General features: G+C 42.5%; 2 long non-coding RNA genes across 2 annotated transcripts; one reads left to right on the top strand and one right to left on the bottom strand.

Moving 5' to 3' along the window:
• The first annotated feature begins 779 nt into the window (after positions 1–779).
• Positions 780–2,006, top strand: LOC144994383 (uncharacterized). Its single transcript, XR_013657908.1, has 3 exons — positions 780–1,332; positions 1,635–1,697; positions 1,885–2,006. It is a non-coding gene; the product is annotated as an uncharacterized LOC144994383 (long non-coding RNA).
• Positions 2,007–9,427: 7,421 nt separating this feature from the next.
• LOC144993246 (uncharacterized) lies at positions 9,428–10,981 on the bottom strand. Its single transcript, XR_013657056.1, has 3 exons — positions 10,814–10,981; positions 10,041–10,431; positions 9,428–9,865 (listed from the first exon to the last, which is right to left on the bottom strand). It is a non-coding gene; the product is annotated as an uncharacterized LOC144993246 (long non-coding RNA).
• Positions 10,982–21,276: the final 10,295 nt, after the last annotated feature.

The raw sequence follows: 21,276 nt of genomic DNA on the forward strand, positions 1-21,276 counted from the left end.
CCAAACTGTTTTGTGTGAGAACAGTTACTGGATTTTATAAAAAATAATTTTTAGCAATGTGGTTTTTAGGGATCTTATTAAACATTTTACAAATGTTTTACTTTTTTTTCTATTTGTGTTCTCGACTATGTGGGTCAGGCCTTGGGGGGGGGGGGGGGGATCTGTATACTCTGTTTTTAACTACTATGTAATCGTTTTATGCTCTTTATCATGTATGTGATGTGCGAATGCTGAAATATGTTGTAACAGTTTGCAGCTCTGTGGCCTAAAACAAGTTTCCTCTCTGAGGACAATAAAGTTTACTTTACTTTACTTTACTTTAATGATCACCTGAACCAATCTGGCAACCCAGATAATGACGTTAAGCCACTCTTCAACGATCGGTCAACATCACTGCATCTGAGCCTGGCACAGTATGCATTTACGAGCGCATTTTGTTTCAATAAAGTTGGGGAAAAGAAATTTGTCCCTCTGATCAAAGTGACAACAAGAGAACATCATGCCACAGAGACTTTATCCATCAGGAGCTGAAAAAAGATGAAGAACTTCAACATCAATCACAAGGTAAGTTTGGAGGATGTTGGGGCCGTAATTTTTACATTATCCAGTATTTCTGTGCAGCTGCGCAATTTACGTAAATACTAATCAAACCCAGGTGAAGTTTGCACAAACAACCCCTGTCGTAAATTTCCAATGGAAATCTCGAAAAATAATTCTGATACCCAAGTTTCCAAGATGAGGTCGGACATGACCTTCCAAAACGGCGAAGAGTAGAGAAGAGTAAACAATGACAACGGCGATGGCTGATAAATGTTTTAACTCACGTTATAATATTGTTTAATTGTTTTGCTAACACATAAGTGCGTTCTGCATTTTCTGGTTATGTCAGTATAAAAACTGCTGTTTATCTGTTATAGCAGGTCAGGTAGTCTGACTTTTTCAACAATGTGCCTTAAAATCTTGCATTGGCATGAAATATGGAGAATCAAAACTGCCAGATACAAATAGAAAATAAAGGTTCTAATTTATAAATGACAAACAAAAGAAATGTACTCATTTTCAAATTATGAACATACAAAATAATAGACAAAGAAGTGTATAAGTGCTTATATTTCCACTTATACTCAAATTATTGTTCACATTTATTATTTATAAATGGGTACATTTTTTCTTATTTGTATTTTGCAGTTTTGGTTTTACATAATGATGTTTTGCACAGTTCCGTCTCAGCCGACAGTTTCTTCTGCTCTCAAAAAGTATTAAAAAGTATTGGAGGTGGTGCAGCGTCCACATCCCAAGATGTTCCTGACTTCACTGAAGATGGAATCTCAGGTCATTTTAATAGCTTGTAAAGTAATTTAAAAAACAATGTCTGCATAAGCCCTTTTTTTCATAATACGCAGCTGAAGAGTATGGAGTCCCAAGTTGTTCATAATTAAATAAATAAATATGACCTTGTGCAAATATGCAATCAGACAATAAATCTCTCATTAATATATAAAAAGATCATGAAATTGTGAAAAACCTGCACACAGATTTTAAATGAGCCACTAAACTATTAGTAGTATTCTGCTATAGTTATTTTATTAGCTTTATCATTGCTTATTGTATAATAATAATTATTGTTTTTTTAGCTGCAGAAGAAACTCCTGTCACCACATCTTCGATTAAAAGAGAAAACGTTGATGCTGCTGCTGGTAAGTTCAAATCTACCCAATATGGAACCTAAATCAAACTTATTGTTTCATTATTACTTCAAAGCAAGTCATACATGTGCGCGCACACAAACAAAAGTGAAGGCACTTCTTTCCAACATTCTGCTTCTAGCATCACAGCAACTTTTCACTGTTTGCTTTTGTTGATGTTCTGTCTCTTATGTTCCAGAGGCTCCAAGAGAGGCGTGTATGGAAGAGGAGCTGACTGGATCCAAAATTCCACCAACCTCAAATCCAATTGATCCAGCTGAATGACCAACCACACTCTCTGATCCAGAAAGAATGGATTTGGTGCAAGGTCCTTTTCAGACTGATAAAGACTCTGACTTTCCAAAATCCCCATCATTGAGCTTGTCTATGAAGACTCTCATTCACCCAGGTTGGTTCCATTGTAGTAGTTTTAGGGGATGTCATCTGGACTTGGTTTTAAAGTTGGAAGACGTTTCACCTCTTATCCAAGAGGCTTTGTCAATTCTGAAATAGCTGGTCTAAGAGCTGGTATATATGCCCTCATGGGGGAGGAGTCAGACCTAAAACTGGAGGTGTTGTCCACTTAGCCTACGTAGTTTTGGGTCGTTAATAGTCCTTTGTCCTCAGCTGGGGGTTGGGGAGTCAGTGACTCCCTCTCCAAATGGTCGTCTCTTTCAGCGGTTAACGACTCAGGTGGAACTGGTTTGGTTTGTTTAGGTTTCAAAACACTGCCGTAGATGGATGGAAGAATAAACCTGAGACCACCATTCTTATTAAGCTCATTGAGCTGTTATTCTTTTTTTTGGATTGTTTTATCGTTATTTGATTTTTTATAAAGTTGCTGTTTTTAATAAGTTGGAGTTTTGTGAATGTCATTTGTTAAGTGCCTAATGTTACATTGAAAAAAAAAATATATATATATATATATATATATATATATATATATATATATATATATATATATATATATATATATATATATATACATTTGTCATTCATATTTTTTTTCTTTTCACTTTTAAAATTGGTTTGGCATCACTTGATGTGCATCCAACATGCAAGCAATAAACGTATTCAATTCTTCAGCAGCAACAATAATACATTCACAAAATGTCTCATTTATATTACAACAACAGTTGCGTTTTGTTGGTGCTGCTGATCAGTTAGAGGGCCCACAAATTAAATTTCGCTTAGGGCCCCCGGAAGACCAGGGCCGGCCCTGATTGTTATTATTTTGACCAAACCAGTCAGAAGTTTTGCTGCATCTTTGCATCTGATGTTTCCACCAACAAAGCAAAACTGATGTTCCACTTTGCTTTCTTTAGTTCTGCAAATTTGAATAAAAATCTACTGCCTAATCAGCAAATAAAATGATTCAATTTATCTGCAGGGCTCCTCAAAGGTCAATAATTGCATCTAAACTATGAAAACTGTGTCTAAATTTAAGACTGAAAAATTTTTTGTCATAAAAAAGAGATAAAAAAAAAAGTTAAGCTCTTTCTGGATTTAAATTGAGATTTTTTTCTTCTGTAGAAACCCAAATATGTTCTAAAAGAGCAGATGAAAAAAATCAGGTTGGCTAAGCTTCATTTTAGTAATAAGATTGCCTAATATTCACTAAAGTTAGATAAATCTATGCAATAGTTATGAATCAGTCTGTGATTTTGCTGCAATAGTCAATGAAACTTAGTGTCTAACTGTCTGCAGCTGACCATGGCTAAATTCAAAAACACCAACTGCAGTTCAATATTTGGAACGATATGAAAATGGGATTATATTGCCCCCTGGTGGCAGCAAAAGGTACCCCCATATTTATTCATAGAATTAAAAAAAACATTTGCTATTGGATAAATTTATTGAACAAAATAGAATATTTAAACGTCCGTACTTTTACAAATATCTGTATAAAAAAGAGCATGATTTATGAAAAATAAATATTTCTGTGCAAATCCTGAGTACTTTTAACCTTGCTAGAAAAATAGATATCATACCTGAGGTCCAATGTCATCACAATGTTAGGGATGAAGCTTTTCTATAGCAAAGCCTTTAGTCATATTGATTCACTTCTCACAAGAAATATTTGTTTTGATTACAATTTTTTTTTACAGTTTTTCTAATTTTTCTTGAAACAGAAATTACATTCTCAAGACAACATGGACAAACCTCCAAACCACTCTGCAACTGTTCACAACAGAATGGCATTTCTCATTAGTTTCATCAAATTGCAAATGTCTTAGTACATGATTCAATGTCTCAGTACATCTTTCAAATGATTAAGTACAGGTAGCCTTCATTTAGCACAGATTCCAAGTGAATAGATCTTGTTGATCTAAACTGATTGTTGATTCTCAGTCTAATGGTTGTTCACTCCAAAATGAGTCAGCATCATTTCATTGTGTAAGTCATCAAATGCACAACAATCTGTTCAACAGTCAAAATCAGTGAAGAACATAATACCATGAATATGATATATGAATCACTTGGAACATTTGATACATTTATTACAGCAATTGACAGTCAGGTGAAACTAGAACTTGACTAGCGAAGGAGGATGTCCCAGGCCAGCGAGGGGGGAATTTAACTACTATGTGTGCTGCCATATGGTGTGGACACCCGTGCTCACTAGTTTTCTCTTTCGGGTGTTGTTCATAAGGCGCTTGACACGAAAACAAAGTGGCGCATTACCGCCACCACCTGGCCTGGAGGCAAACTAGCCACAGGAGTTGCAAGCCAGTTGCCTCTGTGCCGGTCCCAAGCCCGGATAAATAGAGAGGGTTGCGTCAGGAAGGGCATCCGGCGTAAAAATTGCCAAAATAACCATGCGAATCATCCACAACACTTTAGACATACCGGATCGGTCGACGCCCGGGTTAACAACGACCGCCACCGATGCTGTTAACCTACAGGGTGTCGGTGGAAATTTGACTACTGTTGGTCGAAGAAAGAGGGGAGGCAGAAGGGTCCGTGGCCAAAGAGAGAAGGGAAAAGGCAGGAACATAGGTTTGAGAATAGGGAATCTTTTTTTTTTTTTTTTTAACTTGTCCTGTCCAACAGCTAGGCAAACAGATGAGAGCTGAGGGCCTCTTGTGTTGGACATATTTTATTTTAACAAGAGGGGTTATTCATCTTCAGACAAACCAAAGGTATGTCTGAATAAACCCCTTTTGTAATTGAGGCCAAACTTTATTAATTTCAATCATGTTTGAAAATCTTTGGTGTTGGACCGGACGGAAAAGGAAAGAAGAGAGAGAGGGACGTTAGAGAGAGGGGGGGGGTAGGAGGGTGATAATAGAAGGGGAAGGGGGGTAAGACCATGAAGCAGCATAGAGCAGACAGGTTTACTGGTTGTTTATCGTTACGGTACGGTTCAAATGTAGTACAAAAAGGGCGGGGCCTGTTCACATACACTCAAATATTATCAACACACCTGCTAGCTGCAAAAATGTCCACATGTCAACATGTACACAAAACAGATAGTGTTCACGAACGCATACCTATGCCTTTAAACCAACTAGTGTGAAATCTTTCATTCATTCAATCATGCAAACTATTAGTGCAAAGGTGAGCTAACACCTGTGCTCAGGTGAGTGTTTATGTTCTTCTAAAATGGATGGTGGAATGTGAAAAGAAGGAGGAGGAGCGCCCAGCCACCCCCACACCCAGATCCCCGCCGCAGCAGCAGCGGCAGCCGGAATTCCCCCAACGCCATACGGGAACAGGCAGGGAAGAACCGCCCCCCGGGCGACCAAGACCGCCACCCAGGCCAGGGCCAGCAGGACCGCCGCGAGGCCCCCAGAGCCAGAGAGCAGGGAGGCGCGGAGGGAAAGAGAGCGCCGCCCCAGCCCAGCCAGGAAAGCAGCCCCCCCGCCGCGCCGGAAGAGCCCAACGCAGGGCCCCACCGGAGAGGGACGCCCACAGCCCCAGACAAGCACCCCACCACCACCCACCCGCACCCCGCACCCCCCACCAGGGAAGGGGTAGGGGACAGATGGACCCAGGTCCCACCTTCCTTGTAAAATGTGTGTGCGTGTATGGGTGTTTGAGAGGGTGTTTATAGGGAATCTTAACGTTGGCACAATGACAGGGAAAGGCAGAGAGCTGGCAGACATGATGGAGAGAAGGAAGGTAGATGTACTGTGTGTGCAGGAGACAAGGTGGAAGGGCAGCAAGGCACGTAGTATTGGAGGAGGATACAAACTGTTCTATCATGGTGTTGATAGGAAGAGAAACGGGGTAGGTGTGATTCTGAAGGGGGAGTTTGTAAACAGTGTTCTAGAGGTGAAAAGAGTCTCAGACAGGATGATGAGCCTAAAGTTAGAAATTGAAGGGGTGATGGTGAATGTAGTCAGTGGGTATGCGCCACAGGTTGGCTGTGAGTTAGAAGTGAAGGAGAGATTCTGGAGTGAGTTGGATGAGGTCATAGAGAGTATCCCCAGAGGAGAGAGAGTTGTTATTGGAGCAGACTTTAATGGACATGTTGGTGAGGGCAATAGAGGTGATGAGGAGGTGATGGGCAGGTTTGGTGTGAAGGAAAGGAATCTGGAGGGACAGATGGTGGTGGACTTTGCGAAGAGGATGGAAATGGCTGTAGTCAACACTTACTCCCAGAAGAGAGAGGAACATAGAGTGACATACAGAAGTGGAGGTAGGAGTACTCAGGTGGACTACATCCTATGCAGACAAGGTCATTTGAGAGAGGTTATTGACTGCAAAGTGGTGGTAGGAGAGGGTGTAGCCAGACAGCACCGCATGGTGGTGTGTAAGATGACTCTGGAGGTCAGGAAGAAGAAGAGAGGGAAAACAGAAAAGAAGACCAAGTGGTGGAAGCTACAGAATGAAGAAACTTGTGAGGAATTTAGGCAGAAGTTGAGACAGGTCCTAGGTGGTCAGGATGAGCTTCCAGATGACTGGGAAACTACAGCAGAAATTATCAGGGAAACAGGTAGGAAGGTGCTAGGTGTGTCATCTGGAAAGAGGAAAGACGGTAAAGACACTTGGTGGTGGAATGAGGAAGTACAGGAATGCGTCCAGAGGAAGAGGTTGGCTAAAAGGAAGTGGGATGTAGAAAGGACTGAGGAAGGTAGACAGGAGTACAAGGAAGCGCAGCGTAGAGTGAAAAGAGAGGTGGCAAAGGCCAAACAGAAAGCTTACGATGAGCTATATGACAGGTTAGACACAAAGGAAGGAGAAAAGGACTTGTACAGGCTAGCCAGACAGAGAGACAGAGATGGGAAGGACGTGCAACAGATAAGGGTGATTAAGGACAGAGATGGAAAGGTGCTAACAACTCAGGAGAGTGTACAGAAAAGATGGAAGGAGTATTTTGAGGAGCTGATGAACGTGGAAAATGACAGGGAAAGAAGGGAGGAAGATGTGGTTGTTGTGGAGCAGGAAGTAGCAGAGATTGGAAAGGATGAGGTTAGGAAGGCTCTGAAAAGGATGAAGAGCGGAAAGGCCGTTGGTCCTGATGACCTACCTGTGGAGGTATGGAAGTGCTTAGGAGAGACAGCAGTGGAATTTCTAACGAGGTTGTTCAATAGGATTTTAGAGAGTGAGAAGATGCCCGAGGAATGGAGGAGAAGCGTTCTGGTTCCGATCTTTAAGAACAAGGGTGACACGCAGAACTGCAGCAACTATAGAGGAATAAAGTTGATGAGCCACACAATGAAGCTGTGGGAAAGAGTAGTGGAAGCCAGGCTTAGGAAGAAGGTGGAGATTTGTGAGCAGCAGTACGGTTTCATGCCCCGTAAGAGCACCACTGATGCCATTTTTGCTTTGAGAATGATGATGGAAAAGTACAGAGAAGGTCAGAAGGAGCTGCATTGTGTGTTCGTAGATTTAGAGAAGGCGTATGACAGGGTGCCGAGGGAGGAGCTGTGGTACTGTATGAGGTCGTCTGGAGTGGCAGAGAAGTATGTCAGAGTAGTTCAGGACATGTATGAGAGAAGTATGACGGTGGTGAGATGTGCTGTAGGTCAGACAGAGGAGTTCAAGGTGGAGGTGGGACTACACCAAGGATCAGCTTTGAGTCCCTTTTTGTTTGCTATGCTGATGGACAGGCTGACAGACGAGGTAAGACAGGAATCTCCCTGGACAATGATGTTTGCGGATGACATTGTAATTTGCAGTGAGAGTAGAGAGCAGGTGGAGGAACAGCTAGAGAGGTGGAGGTTTGCTCTGGAAAGAAGAGGCATGAAGGTCAGTTGTAGTAAGACAGAATACATGTGTCTGAACGAGAGGGATCAAGGTAGAAGCGTTAGGTTACAGGGGGCTGAGGTGAAGAAGGTGCAGGAGTTTAAGTACTTGGGGTCAACAGTTCAGTGTGATGGGGAGTGTGGAAAAGAGGTGAAGAGGCGAGTGCAGGCAGGTTGGAGCGGGTGGAGGAAAGTGTCAGGAGTGTTGTGTGACAGAAGAGTGCCAGCAAGACTCAAAGGAAAGGTGTACAAGACAGTGGTGAGACCAGCTCTGCTCTATGGGTTAGAGACGGTAGCAGTGAGACAGAGAAAAGAGGCTGAGATGGAGGTAGCGGAGATGAAGATGTTGAGGTTCTCCTTAGGAGTGACCAGGTTAGACAGGATAAGGAACGAGTACATCAGAGGGACGGGTCATGTTGCCTGTGTTAGCGACAAAGTCAGAGAAGCCAGACTGAGATGGTTTGGACATTTTCAGAGGAGAGATAGTGGATATATTGGTATAAGGATGTTGGAGATGGAGCTGCCTGGCAGGAGGGCAAGAGGACGGCCAAAGAGGAGATATATGGAAGTCTTAACAGAGGACATGAAGTTGGCTAATGTTAGGGTAGAAGATGTCCATGATAGAGTGAGGTGGAAAAGGATGATTTGCTGTGGCGACCCCTGATGGGAAAAGCCGAAAGAGAAAGAAAGAAGACCTGGCCTGGAGGCAAACTACTTCTATTTAACGCGGCGAATGACACCTATTTGTCAGAGTAAAAACATAATAAATATGAACATTTTACGAAGACTATTTATGAATCTGCTGTGTTCTGATCATGGAAAATGTGGCAGATTTATAAATAATAAAATTACAAACATGATGTAGATTTGATGTATTCGTTCATAAATACACCCCCATATTATTACTCCATGGCAGTATTTATTTTTGTGCCGCTGAAAGATTAACAGGCTCTTGCGAGGAGGAATTTTTTTCTGTCGTTTTTTCTTCCACCTTACTGAAAATGGTTTGAATATGAATCTATCCCTGTTCCTAGCAATAATTCAACCGTTTTTCGTGAGATCAAACCAAAAACGAGCAGATATGCAGCATCACAGGGCAGCAAGGAGAAGCAGACGTCTCAGAAGATTTCCTCTGGATGCCCTGGCCAGACATGAACAACCTGTGAGTTAAACTTTAATTTTTTTTTTTTTTTTTGTTGAACTTAAGCATTTGTTACTAATTGTGCTCAAGGTTACACAGTCTGCTGGGTAAGACTTAACATTATTTTTCAATACTGGATTATGAGTTGTATAGTCTAACTACATGAAACACTTGTGAGTTCAAAGTTTAGTATTTTTTATTCAGAGTCAAACCATATCACTTGTTTAAAACCAAAATACTTTAATTTTTAAATATTTATATAAAAATCCAAAAACCCAGCCAAAAAAAAAACACAAGATTTTCCAGCATTCATAAATACTTCATAAACTAAAATGTAAGACATCAAAATAAAATGAAACATTCAAACAATCAGATTTAATTTTCTGAATGAAATAATTATTGTTCCATTTTACAGGGTCTTCCACATCTCTACTATTTTGCCAACATAAAGGTTTCTGTCCTGGCCCTTTACGCTGACGCTCAGTCCGACACAAGACCAGACTTTCGGTTGACCCACAGGACCATCAAGCATCTGGTGGAGCAGCTTCGGGTTCCTCACACTCTGGGGGGACAAGAGACTGAGGTCTTGGTATTTCTTTTCTGGCTGGCGTGTGGCACATCTTACGGTGTGATAGCCAGGGCCTTTGACACGCCACGGTCCACTGTGAGCGACGTTGTCCACAGGACGGCAGACCGCATCCTCCAGCTGATGAGCAGGGTCATCCAGCTTCCCAGTGGGAATGAACTACCATTAGTCACCTCTGGTTTTATAGCAGCTTGCTTGGTCTTCCACCTTCCAAAAGGTTGTGGGGAACATCGATGGCTGCCACTGAAGAATAAAGATCCTAAAAGAAAATGCAGCTTGTTATTTTAACAGGAAGCTTTTTTATTCAATTCAACTGCAGGCTGTATGTGATTCTAATGCCAAATTTATAGATGTTTTTGTTGGGAATCAAGGATCAATCCATAATTCACAGGTTCTACGTAAAAGCCCAATTTATGTAAATCAAACATACCCACCTGAAGGATCCTTTTGGGTGATGGTGGGTATCCCTGCATTGCTCATCCCATCACGCTGCTGACACCCTACAGGGAACCCATGAGGAATGCGGTTCAGGCCCATTACAACCAGCACCACGCCAAGGCATGCTCTGTGGTGGAGAGAGGATTTGGCATTATGAAGATGAGGAGGAGAGCAATATTTCTGGGGGCACTGGAAGTAAAACCAACCTTTGCAATGAAAATCATTGCCTGCAGTTCAGTTCTGCACAATCTGTGCATCAGCGAAGGGGACTGCTGGGAGCCACAGATGTTGAGCCACACCAGGAACCAGTGGGACGGGTAAAGTGGCGTCCGTCTGCGAGGACAGATCTCTGCTTTCCTTTCAGCTCCAACTGTGACACACATGACTCTAGAAGACCAGGATTATTGTTAACAATAATAAAATAAATGTTAACATATAAAACGAAATTGTAAATATGTACATCTGATATTTATATGAAAATCCTTTTCCTCATCCTCGTCAGTCCCTACATATATAAACACATTTTAAAAATGCGTTAATAACTTATGACTACGGTTAGAACTCACTGCTTTTTGATGTACTATCAACAGCGTTTGTTTTTAGCCTTCGATTCTAATTCGCGTTAGCGTTAGCTTTAGCATTACCGAAATTGATGAGCTTCAAAACATTGTAGGTTGTCGATTGAGGAATATAACATATTAAACACATCATCTTACGTATTTACAAATATATTTTACAACAGATACTTGATACTTTTAAATATACTTACATTTTTAAGTCCTCTTTCTCGCGCAACCGTCCGCCATCTTTGAATAATTCAAACGCAATACATTCTGGTAAAAACGCAGTGCATTCTGGACAATATTCGCCGATCGAGTGAGCATCGATCCACACTGGTTTTTCGTAGAGAATTCTGGGAAATTTCTAGTGCACACGATTTTTGAACTGTAAATTTAGACAGCACTACAAAATGGCGACCGCACTATATAGTGCACTATATAGGGGTTGAGTAAGAGTGTTGTGAACTGAAGTGACTCCCATGCTGTTTGGGCTGTTTGTGAGTGCTTTAATAAATGCACTTATCACTACTAAGGAAATTATGTCTCTGCTGCTCTTAATTTATCTCTGAGCCTGTCCAGGGTTGTGCGGTGTGTGAGGCACGGACAGCTCTGCAAAGAAGCCTCTCGATAAGCGATCTGGCTGCTGCTGCCCAGGCTGGGTGACTGTCCAGCTTGGTCATTACAATATTAAACTTCAACATTTCTGTCAACGGAGACTTGCGTCATAGCTTACGACACATGTTTCTACCAGCAGGGCTTGTTTTTTTTTTACTTTTAGCGGACCGCTAAACAAGTGGCTGATGGAAATGATCCACCGTCAGTTCCGTGCATTGCTTGATGAAGTTGAAAGCGAATATTCTGATCTCCTGCTACACAACACAGTCCGGTGGTTGTCCAGGGGGGACGTTTTGCGTCACTTTGTCGTCTGTTTAGAACACGTGAAAACATTCCTGAAAGCAAAGACCTGAACTACACACAACTGGAAGATGCTGAGTGTCTGGAAAAGCTGCACTTGGTGGATATGACTGACAGGCCACCTAACTCAAACTCAAACTTTATTTATTTATATAGCGCCTTTCATTTTGGTTAAAAACACAAAGCGCTTAACATAAAAACAGTAAAACAGTCATAAAAAATGAAAGTTGTTCAAAACAGAAAACAAAGGACAATCCCACAAAGAAGGTACCCCTCCCTCACCACCCCCCGCCCCCATCCCCACCCACCCAGTTACCCCAGTAGAACAGTGAACAGAAACAAATAACTGCAGTTGAAGAAGGTCTGGCTTGGTACTGCTGTGAGGAAACGATATCATGGGGATCCATTCATTCCAAGGCCCAGCCGGACCACAGGGGCCATTACCGCAGCGCCCGCCCAACACAGGGCAGCCCAGGGCCCCATCCATGGCTATTAGACCACAGAGTGGGACCCCAGCCCGCCCAACCAGAACGGGCACCACAGCAACGGCACGCCCTACAGGACAAGCTGGTGGTGCCCAAGAACGATGGATCCCCCAGAGGAAACACTGGAATAAGAAACATCAGAATAAAAAATAAAAATGATCATAAAATAACAACAATAAAAATAGAAAAAGATAAAAAAATAAAATAAGATATAAGAATGTTAGTAATTAAAAAATAAAAAACGTCAGTGATTAAAACATAACCTAAGTATCATTGGTAAAATAACAATAAAAAGAATTACATATTAGAAACAAAGATAATAATAGTCCTTACAAGAAAATAAATAAATAAATAAATAAATAAATAGATGAATAATAAAAGACATAAGGAATGATCAAAGTCATATAAAAGCCAGACTAAAAAGGTGGGTCTTGAGCCTCTTCTTAAAAACCTCTACAGTCTCTGCGGCCCTGAGGTTCTCCGGCAGGCCGTTCCACAGGCGAGGACCATAATGGCAGAATGAAGCCTCACCATGTGTCTTGGTCCTTACCTTAGGGACAACTAAGAGGCCAGTGCCAGAGGACCTCAGGGTCCGCGAGGGTTCGTATTTTAAAATAATATCATTTAAATAAGAGGGCCCAAGACCATAAAAACATTTATAAACCATTAAAAGAACTTTAAAATCAATCCTGAAACGCACAGGGAGCCAATGCAGCGATCTTAAAACTGGTGTAATGTGTTCCCGCCCTCTGGTTCTTGTCAGAACTCGTGCCGCTGAGTTCTGTAGAAGTTGTAGATTTGAGATCGACTTTTTGGGTAAACCAGAGAGCAGGGCATTACAGTAATCTAAACGACTGAAAATAAAAGCATGCATTAGCATCTCTGTGCTGGCAAGAGAGAGGAACGGGCGGACTCTGGCAATGTTTTTGAGATGATAAAATGCTATTTTCACAATGTTTCTGATGTGAGGAGTAAAATTCAGCTCAGAGTCAAAAAGAACGCCCAGGTTTCTCACACACTGAGAAGATTTAAAATTCCTAAGTTTGGGTAAAATCATCTCTCTCTTGTCTTCAGGACCAATGATTAAAACTTCAGTTTTGTCCTGGTTGAGCTGCAAGAAGTTTTCTGCCATCCACAGCTTTATATCTAAAATGCAGTTTAAAAGAGTGTTGACAGGTTCAAGGTCATCAGGAGACAGGTGTCTCCCGATGACATCCCCAAAAGGCAACATATACAAGTTAAAAAGTATTGGACCCAAGATTGAACCCTGGGGAACCCCACAACCTATTTCATGGACTCCTGAGGAACCAGTATCCATACTTACAAAAAAGTGTCGATCTGTGAGATAGGAGTGAAACCAGTTAAGAGCAGTTCCTGAGAGGCCGACCCAACTCCTAAGTCTGTCAATTAAAATCTGGTGATCCACTGTATCAAAGGCGGCACTCAGATCCAGCAGCACCAGAACAGAAAGTTTCTGAGAGTCATAATTATGTCTGAGATCATTTAAAATTTTTAAAAGGGCCGTCTCAGTACTGTGATTTGTCCTAAAACCAGACTGACACTTTTCAAGAACATTATGTTCATTTAAAAAATCATGTAATTGAATAAAAACAAGTTTTTCAATAATTTTTCCTAAAAATGGTAAGTTGGATACAGGTCTGTAATTGTCCATGATCTTTGGGTCCAAGTTACTCTTCTTCAGAAGGGGCCTCACCACCGCCGTCTTACAGGCAGAGGGGAAGACCCCCGTCTGAAGAGAGCAGTTAGCTATGTTTAAAATCTCTGACTCAAAGAATTTATAAAATGCTTTAAAAAGAGAAGTGGGAATAGGGTCTAAAAGGCAGGTTGTAGTGTTTGCTTGGGAAAAAACTCGACCAAGCATCTCTGCATCAACCAGGACAAAACTCTCCAGTGTTTCCTCAGGTAAAGACAATGCCACCGACCTGCTAGGATTACTGTTATGTACCGGTTGAAGGTTAGATCTAATAGCATTGACTTTACTCCCGAAGTGGTCAGCAAAGTCCTCACATGCAGTTTGTGAGTGAGGCATGATGGATTTATTAAAATCTTTGTTTAGTAAAAAATCAATAGTCTTAAAAAGAAACCGGGGGTTGTGTTTATTGTTTGTGATGAGATTTGAAAAATAAAGTGTCCTTGCCTGTTTAACAGCGTGGTTGTAGGTTTTTAGTTGATCTTTTAAAAAGTCATAGTCGACTGGTAAATTAGTTTTCCTAAATTTTCTCTCTGCTCTCCTACAAATTCTCTTCAGATTTAAAATAGCACCGTTTCTCCAAGGCATCTTCGGGCTGAATGACAGTCTGCAGGCGCCAAAAAAGCTTGAAGCTGTTCTGTCATTCGAGCGCAGGCTGACTGTCATGGGGAACGTCGTCACGCACGTTCTATTTTATTGTTTTGTGTTTGAATCCTCAAAATAAAAATGACATCAAAAATCGGAAATCTTTATCACATTTCTTTCGTTTTATCAAAGCAATGAAACATAATTCATTGATATTATAATGAAGTTAAACTTGCACAACGGAGCAGTCACGTGACGCGTCGTTCTCCGCAGAATGCACTGCAGGGCAAATAAATATTTAATCGTTGATAATGCTCATGATGTGTTTGAAGCAACTTAGTCATTTTGATAGTAGGCTAATATAGCTAATATAGATAAACATTGCATGTGTTGCCTTCATTATAAGGCTTAAATAGGGCTTTGAATATTTTGCGGCTCCAGACATATTTGTTTTCTGTTTTTCTCGTCCAATTTGGCTCTTTCAACATTTTGGGTTGCCGACCCCTGATCTAAACGTTGAAATGGATTAAAAACATCTTTATATTGAAGGTTTGTGTAGGAGCCCTATTGAGAAACATGTCCTGTGGGTGTCGCTGTTTTTCATGTTTTGCTGTCAATTATAAATTGGTTGATGATCTGACCACACACAGGTGTGCATGAGCCAGATGGAGAAATGGTTTTTGACTGCTTGTGCGGGAAATGAAGCAAAAGACTAGTCCAATCCGTTCAGTAGTGTAAATAAATAAAAGAAGCGAAGTAATGCAAAGTTGATCGGAGTGAAAGACTCATTTCTCTTCATCGTATAAGGAAACGACAGCCCGCTTGGCGCGTCAATCAACTCTGGCGTCGCACATCTCAGTGTATCAAAGGAGCTAGAACTTAGTTAAATAGTTTCTAGGCCTTTGTGTCTGTACTGTTGGTTCACAGATTTATCCCTCAACGACTTAATAAATAATTTATAACCCATTTGTAAAATTCAGGAGAATTTCTTACCAAACAAAACTTGCAATGTTAAAATGTAAACTTTACAACTGATAAAAAGACAAAGAACATCAGAACATTCTGAGAGTAAACGTCTGCAGAAGACACACAAGTGAAGTGACGGATTCCTCCACCACAGGCTTGGAACCAGCGAACCACTTCAGAACTCTGCGGGCCATCAGGATCTACTTCTGTAGAACAAAGGGAACATGCGAGTTCTGATGGAACCCAGAACCGGTCCAGTATGTAGACTCTACTCACTTTGGCCCACTGGGGGAGGGGGAGCTTAAAAATCATTAAAGATCTCGTCCTCTGAGTACTCCCTGTCTGTAAAAAACACCCTCCGGATCCATCTATGAAGACGACAAGCTAAGATCAATCAATCTGCAGACAAACATCCCCTCGCTGGCTAAACGTCCACAAACCTGGATCCGCAGTGTCTCCATGTAGCTGGATCAGAAGGGGTCTGCGGGAAGGCGGAGTTTGGAAACACATGAGTGAAGCAACAACATGTTTATCTATTCAGCGTCTCTACTTTGTACTGCGGCAGAGGAGGAACTGACAAAACTCACCAAACGGTGTCAGACACGATGTTGAGGATGAGTCTTTTAATGTCCTCGTCCAAAACCCTGTCTGTGGTTCCATTTTTCACCTATTAACACACAATGATGAAAGCAAGCTAATGTTTGCAGGACACCACCATGACTCTGTTCCCACATTAAAAATGTCACAGAACACAAACTTTTATGAAGACTGAACCTTTTAACTTGACATCTATGGAGAATATTTAAATCATGGTTATTACAAAACCACACGGTTGGATAATCCAATGACTGGATGGATATAAGCTATTATTTACCTACCTGAACCCGCCAGTTTTTGAATGTGTGGCCTCCGACGGCGGAGAGCACAGAGAAAAACCCGAACTGGTATGCCTGCTGAAACATTTTTGTAGAATGTCCGTTTGCCGCCTAACGGTCGTCTTTACCGCCTCTTGTCGTCAACGTCAATTCAGCTTTCTTTCAAGCGCGGGCGTGCCGTTTTTAAAATTTTTTAGAATAAACTAAACCATCTCCAATCACAACAAAAACCATCAGATATTTATATATACATTTTTATTTATATTACAATGAGAAAATGCACAATACCTTCAAGTGTCTTCACATATCTGGATCCAAACGAAGACAATGTTAATTCGGCCAGGTTGAATATCTCCTTTCCCCAACATTCTCCCATGTCCAATATGGTACAGATTTAGGTCTCAGTTAAACAAAACCCAACAGTTTAAAATGAGATTAAATGAAAATAACTCCAATCTAGCAGACTCTACGAACAAAACAGTAAGCTGCTCATGATGACACAGTGTGGTGTTTTTCTGTTCTGTTTCCTGACTGCCTCTGTGTTTTGCAGGTCAGCTGTCACTCCTCCTGGATGGCCCCTCCCTTTCCTTGCCTGGTCTTCTCTGTGGAGGAGTGCACAGCTGCCTGCACTTTGCAATCATGCTTATTTAAGTTGATGCTACTCAGTCCTCAGTGTCGGTGCGTCCCTGTTAAGTCAGTGGTTTTCCTACTCAGCCAACACTGAGGTCTGCTTTGTCCTTTGGCATTTTCTCTGAGCTTAGTTGTTCCCTTTTGTTGACTTTTGCAGTTTTACCTCTCTTGAGGAGTTTTTTGTGTTTTTGTGATCCCACCTTGTGGCGCTTTCTGTTAGCATTAAATCGCTCCTAAGCGCATTCCTGAGTCTCAGCCTGATTCCTATCTGCACTTGGGTTTTCGTCCCTACAGCCGTGACACATGATGAGAAGTTTTTCCTTTTCTGAGACAGAAAAACATCTGAAAGGTTTGAGAAGACTACCGTCAGTAACTGACGTTTCATGACTTTCAAGAATGTGACATTTTGAAAACCATGCAGCGGATAAAAGTTCAGGATTTCCCCACTGAGATCAGTCATTTCATCTGCAGTGATGCTCCGCAGAATTCTGGCTTTAATTTTGTTTTCTGAAATATTTTTCATTTTTGTATTTTAGGTTTAGTTTCTGAAATTTTGCTTTGTTACATTCCTTTTTAAATTGCCGTTGTGATAGAACTGTCTGTTGTCCCTTTTTTTTAGCTGCTAAAGGGAGATGTTGCGGCATGCGGGCCCTTTGCTGTGCGATTCCGAGACCATTACTCGTCCCTGCGATTGTTAGTCTGCTTGTCGTGTCACACTTCCCTGGAAAGCTATAGGCTATAGTCAAAGTCAAAGTCAGGTTTATTTGTCAATTTCTTCACATGTGCTTGACATACAAAGGAATCGAAATTACGTTTCTCACTGTCCCGTGCGTAGACATAAACAACAGTAAAGGGCAGATGCACAACAAAGAAACAGGCCTAATCTCTAAGTAATGATAAATAATAAAATGTGAAAACAATAAATATGTGAAAATAAGGTGCAGGTTGTTTAAAGCAACATGAGCCAACTGTGTGCATTTACAGGTAGTGTACTGGGAGGTACACTAGTTGTAGGTAAGGTAGTTGGTAGGAATAAATGTTATTTACATGTGCAGTTGCATATGCAGAGGTAGTTATTTGTCTCAGTTCAGTTTTAAGTGTTTGTCCTTCAAACAGTGGAGGAGGGGTGTTTGTCCTATTCCGGTGGTCCTGCTGGCTGGCGCTGTGAGTGGGGAGGGGAGTGAGTTCAGCAGTCGCACAGCCTGATGGATAAAGCTGTTGGTGAGTCTGGTAGTGCGGGAGCGGAGGCTCCTATACCTCTTTCCAGAGGGCAGGAGGCTGAACAGACTGTGTGCAGGGTGGCTTGCTTCATTTACGATTGTGATGGCTTTGCGGGTGAGGCGGGTGGTGTATATGTCTTGCAGGGAGGGGAGTGATACACCAATGATTTTCTCAGCTGTTCTCACTGTGCGTTGTAGAGCTTTCCTGTTTTTGTCCGTGCGGCTCCCACCCCACACAGTGATGCAGCTGGAGAGGATGCTTTCAATGGTTCCCCTGTAGAATGTTGTCAAGATGGGTGGTGGAGCACTTGCCCGCTTGAGTTTGCGCAGGAAGTAGAGGCGCTGCTGTCCTTTCTTGGCCAGTGATGCAGTGTTGGTTGTCCAGGAGAGGTCCTCGCTGATGTGCACCCCCAGGAACTTGGTGCTGCTCACCCTCTCCACTGCAGCACCTTCGATGGTGAGTGGGGGGTGTTGGGTGTTGCCTCTCTGGAAGTTGACAACAACCTCTTTGGTCTTGCTAACGTTAAGCAAGAGGTTGTTGTCTTTGCACCACATGGTCAGGAGCTCCACCTCTTTTCTGTAGTGGGTCTCATCGTTTTTGGTGATGAGCCCCACTAGTGTTGTGTCGTCCGCAAACTTCACAAGGTGGCTGGAGCTATAGGTTGGTGTGCAGTCGTGTGTCAGCAGGGTGAACAGCAGGGGACTGAGCACACAGCCTTGAGGGGCCCCTGTGCTCAGGGTGATGCTGTTGGAGATGTTGTTGCCAACACGAACTGCTTGAGGCCTCTGGCTGAGGAAATCCAACAGCCAGTTGCAGAAGGAGGTGCTGAGGCCCAGTCTGTCCAGTTTGCAGATGAGTTGTTGTGGTATTATGGTATTAAATGCTGAACTGAAGTCTATGAACAGCATTCTCACATTTGAGTCTTTCTTGTCCAAGTGAGTGAGAACTGGGTAGAGGGCAGACCAGATTGCAAATTCTGTGGATCGTTTTGCTTTATATGCAGACTGATATGGGTCCAGGGTGGGGGGCAGGTTAGATTTGATGTGTGACATGACTAGTCGTTCAAGGCACTTCATGATAATGGGTGTCAGTGCCACAGGACGGTAGTCATTGAAGCAGGATGGGGATGATTTCTTTGGCACAGGTATGATGGTGGCAGTTTTGAAGACTGATGGGACAATGGCTTGCCTCAGGGAGATGTTAAAGCTGTCTGTGAAGACAGTTCCTCCGCACAGTCTTTTAGCACACTGCCAGGGATGTTGTCTGGACCCGCTGCTTTCCGGATGTTGATGGTGGAGAGTGTCCTCTTCACGCTGGCAGCAGACAGGCACAGAGGCTGGTCGTGCGGAGGTGGTGGTGTTTTCTGTGGGCAAGTGTGGTTTTGTGCTTCAAAGCGTGCAAAGAAGCTGTTCAGGTTGTTGATCAGAGTGGTGTTGCTCTCACAGCTTCGCGGTGCAGGTTTGTAGTCTGTGATGGCCTGGATGCCCTGCCATAGTCTCTGAGCATCCTTGCTATCCCTGAAGTGAGCGGTTATTTTGTGTGTGTAATCTTGTTTGGCTTTCCTGATGCCACGAGACAGGTTGGTTCTCGATGTTCTCAAGCTTGATTGATCCCCAGCTCTGAAGGCCTTGTCTCTCGCCCTCAGCAGCCTGTGGACATCCCCTGTCAGCCATGGCTTTTGGTTAGCTCGAGTGATGACGTTCTTTTTATGGGTCACATCATCAATGCATTTGGTTATGTAGGACGTCACAGTGTCTGTGTACTCCTCGATGTCTGTGGTGTTGTTATAGGTGGCTGCTTCTTTGAACATTTCCCAATTTGTCGTCCCAAAAAAGTCCTGATGGCTTGATACAGTTCGTTCAGAGCCGCATTTCTGTCGCATATATTGTTAGTTGGGAGTATATAAGTAGCAACCAGCAGGATCAAACTGAATTCCCTCGGCAAGTAGAAGGGGCGACACTTCACGATCAAAAACTCCGCCAGGGGTGAGCAGTGTTTGCATACTACAGTGGCATCTCGGCACCAATGGATGTCCCGGATGTAAACACAGACCCCGCCGCCCCGGGTCTTTCCTCCGTCTACGAGAGCCCTGTCGGCTCTGTAGCATGCTAACTGCTCCAGTTGTATAGCAGAGTCCGGAATGTTGTCATTAAGCCATGTTTCCGTGAACACTAGCACACAACAGTCACTCACTTTTCAATTCGCTGATCTTTGTCGTCGGATGTCATCAATTTTGTTGTCCAGTGATCGTACGTTGGCCAGAAGGATAGATGGTATGGCTGGGCGAGTTGGCTTAGCCTTGTTGGCCTCCCATCCGGCCTTCGCAGATTCGGGTGGTTCAGGACGTCCAAAAATGAAATGTGCAGTTGGGAAATGAAAAGACACACAAGAGTCTGCATGAATTTTCAAACCTTTTGCAAAAGGGGAGAGGTGGAAAAACACGACCTGTTAGGCTTTGTGGCTGTCCGCTCTCTCTGTCCTCAAGGCAAAAAGGCTTTTTTTATTATACAGTCGGGAAGTTGAAAACATACAAAATACGTCATTAGAATGGTGTGTTTTTGTCTAGTCTGCATTGCAGGTGTTGTGGCTCCATGAAAACTCCAGTACAGAAAGAAAACAGAGACCAAAAGTAAAAAACAGGCCTACTGGTGACCTCGTCACATATTATCTGCTACTGAGGGCAGGAACCAAGCATATTTCTGCAGTACAATATACATGCATAAATAGAATCCATTAAATGCCTAATAACAAGAACATAGAAAATACAATAGAACCCCTGTAATGCATAATGAAAAGATCATAGAAAATAATATGGAACCCCTGTTCACCTCAACAATACCCCTGTTTGGATCTCCTAAGAGATCCAAAACAAACATGAAATCAGAACAGACATAATCACACCTGGCCCAACTCACCACAGACCTGAAAAGGCATTTCACAAAAACACCACAAAATGTACGACTCCATAAATGCTGAAATCCCCCAAAAAAAGAAAAGTACCACCTGTGGGGGTTCAAAAGGAGAGTCATTGCACCTGAAGGGCACAATTCAATTATCTCATAAATACCTGAAAAGATAGATCATGATGAAGGAGAAGAGAACTGATGATGCAGCTGCTTGGGTCAGCTGGTTCCATCAGAGATGAGAAGAATAAGGAAAAGAAAGCAAAGAGGGGAAAGGGAAAAGAAGATGCTTCCAGGAAACCGGTTCCCCAGAATCCGCAACAAAAAGGACCTGTGGAAGAGAAACCAGAACAGACATGAGGTGTCGAGGAGTTGGAGAAG

Source organism: Oryzias latipes, chromosome 1, assembly GCF_053564925.1.
Source record: "Oryzias latipes strain Hd-rR chromosome 1, Olatipes_Hd-rR_3.1".
Lineage (NCBI taxonomy): Eukaryota > Metazoa > Chordata > Actinopteri > Beloniformes > Adrianichthyidae > Oryzias > Oryzias latipes.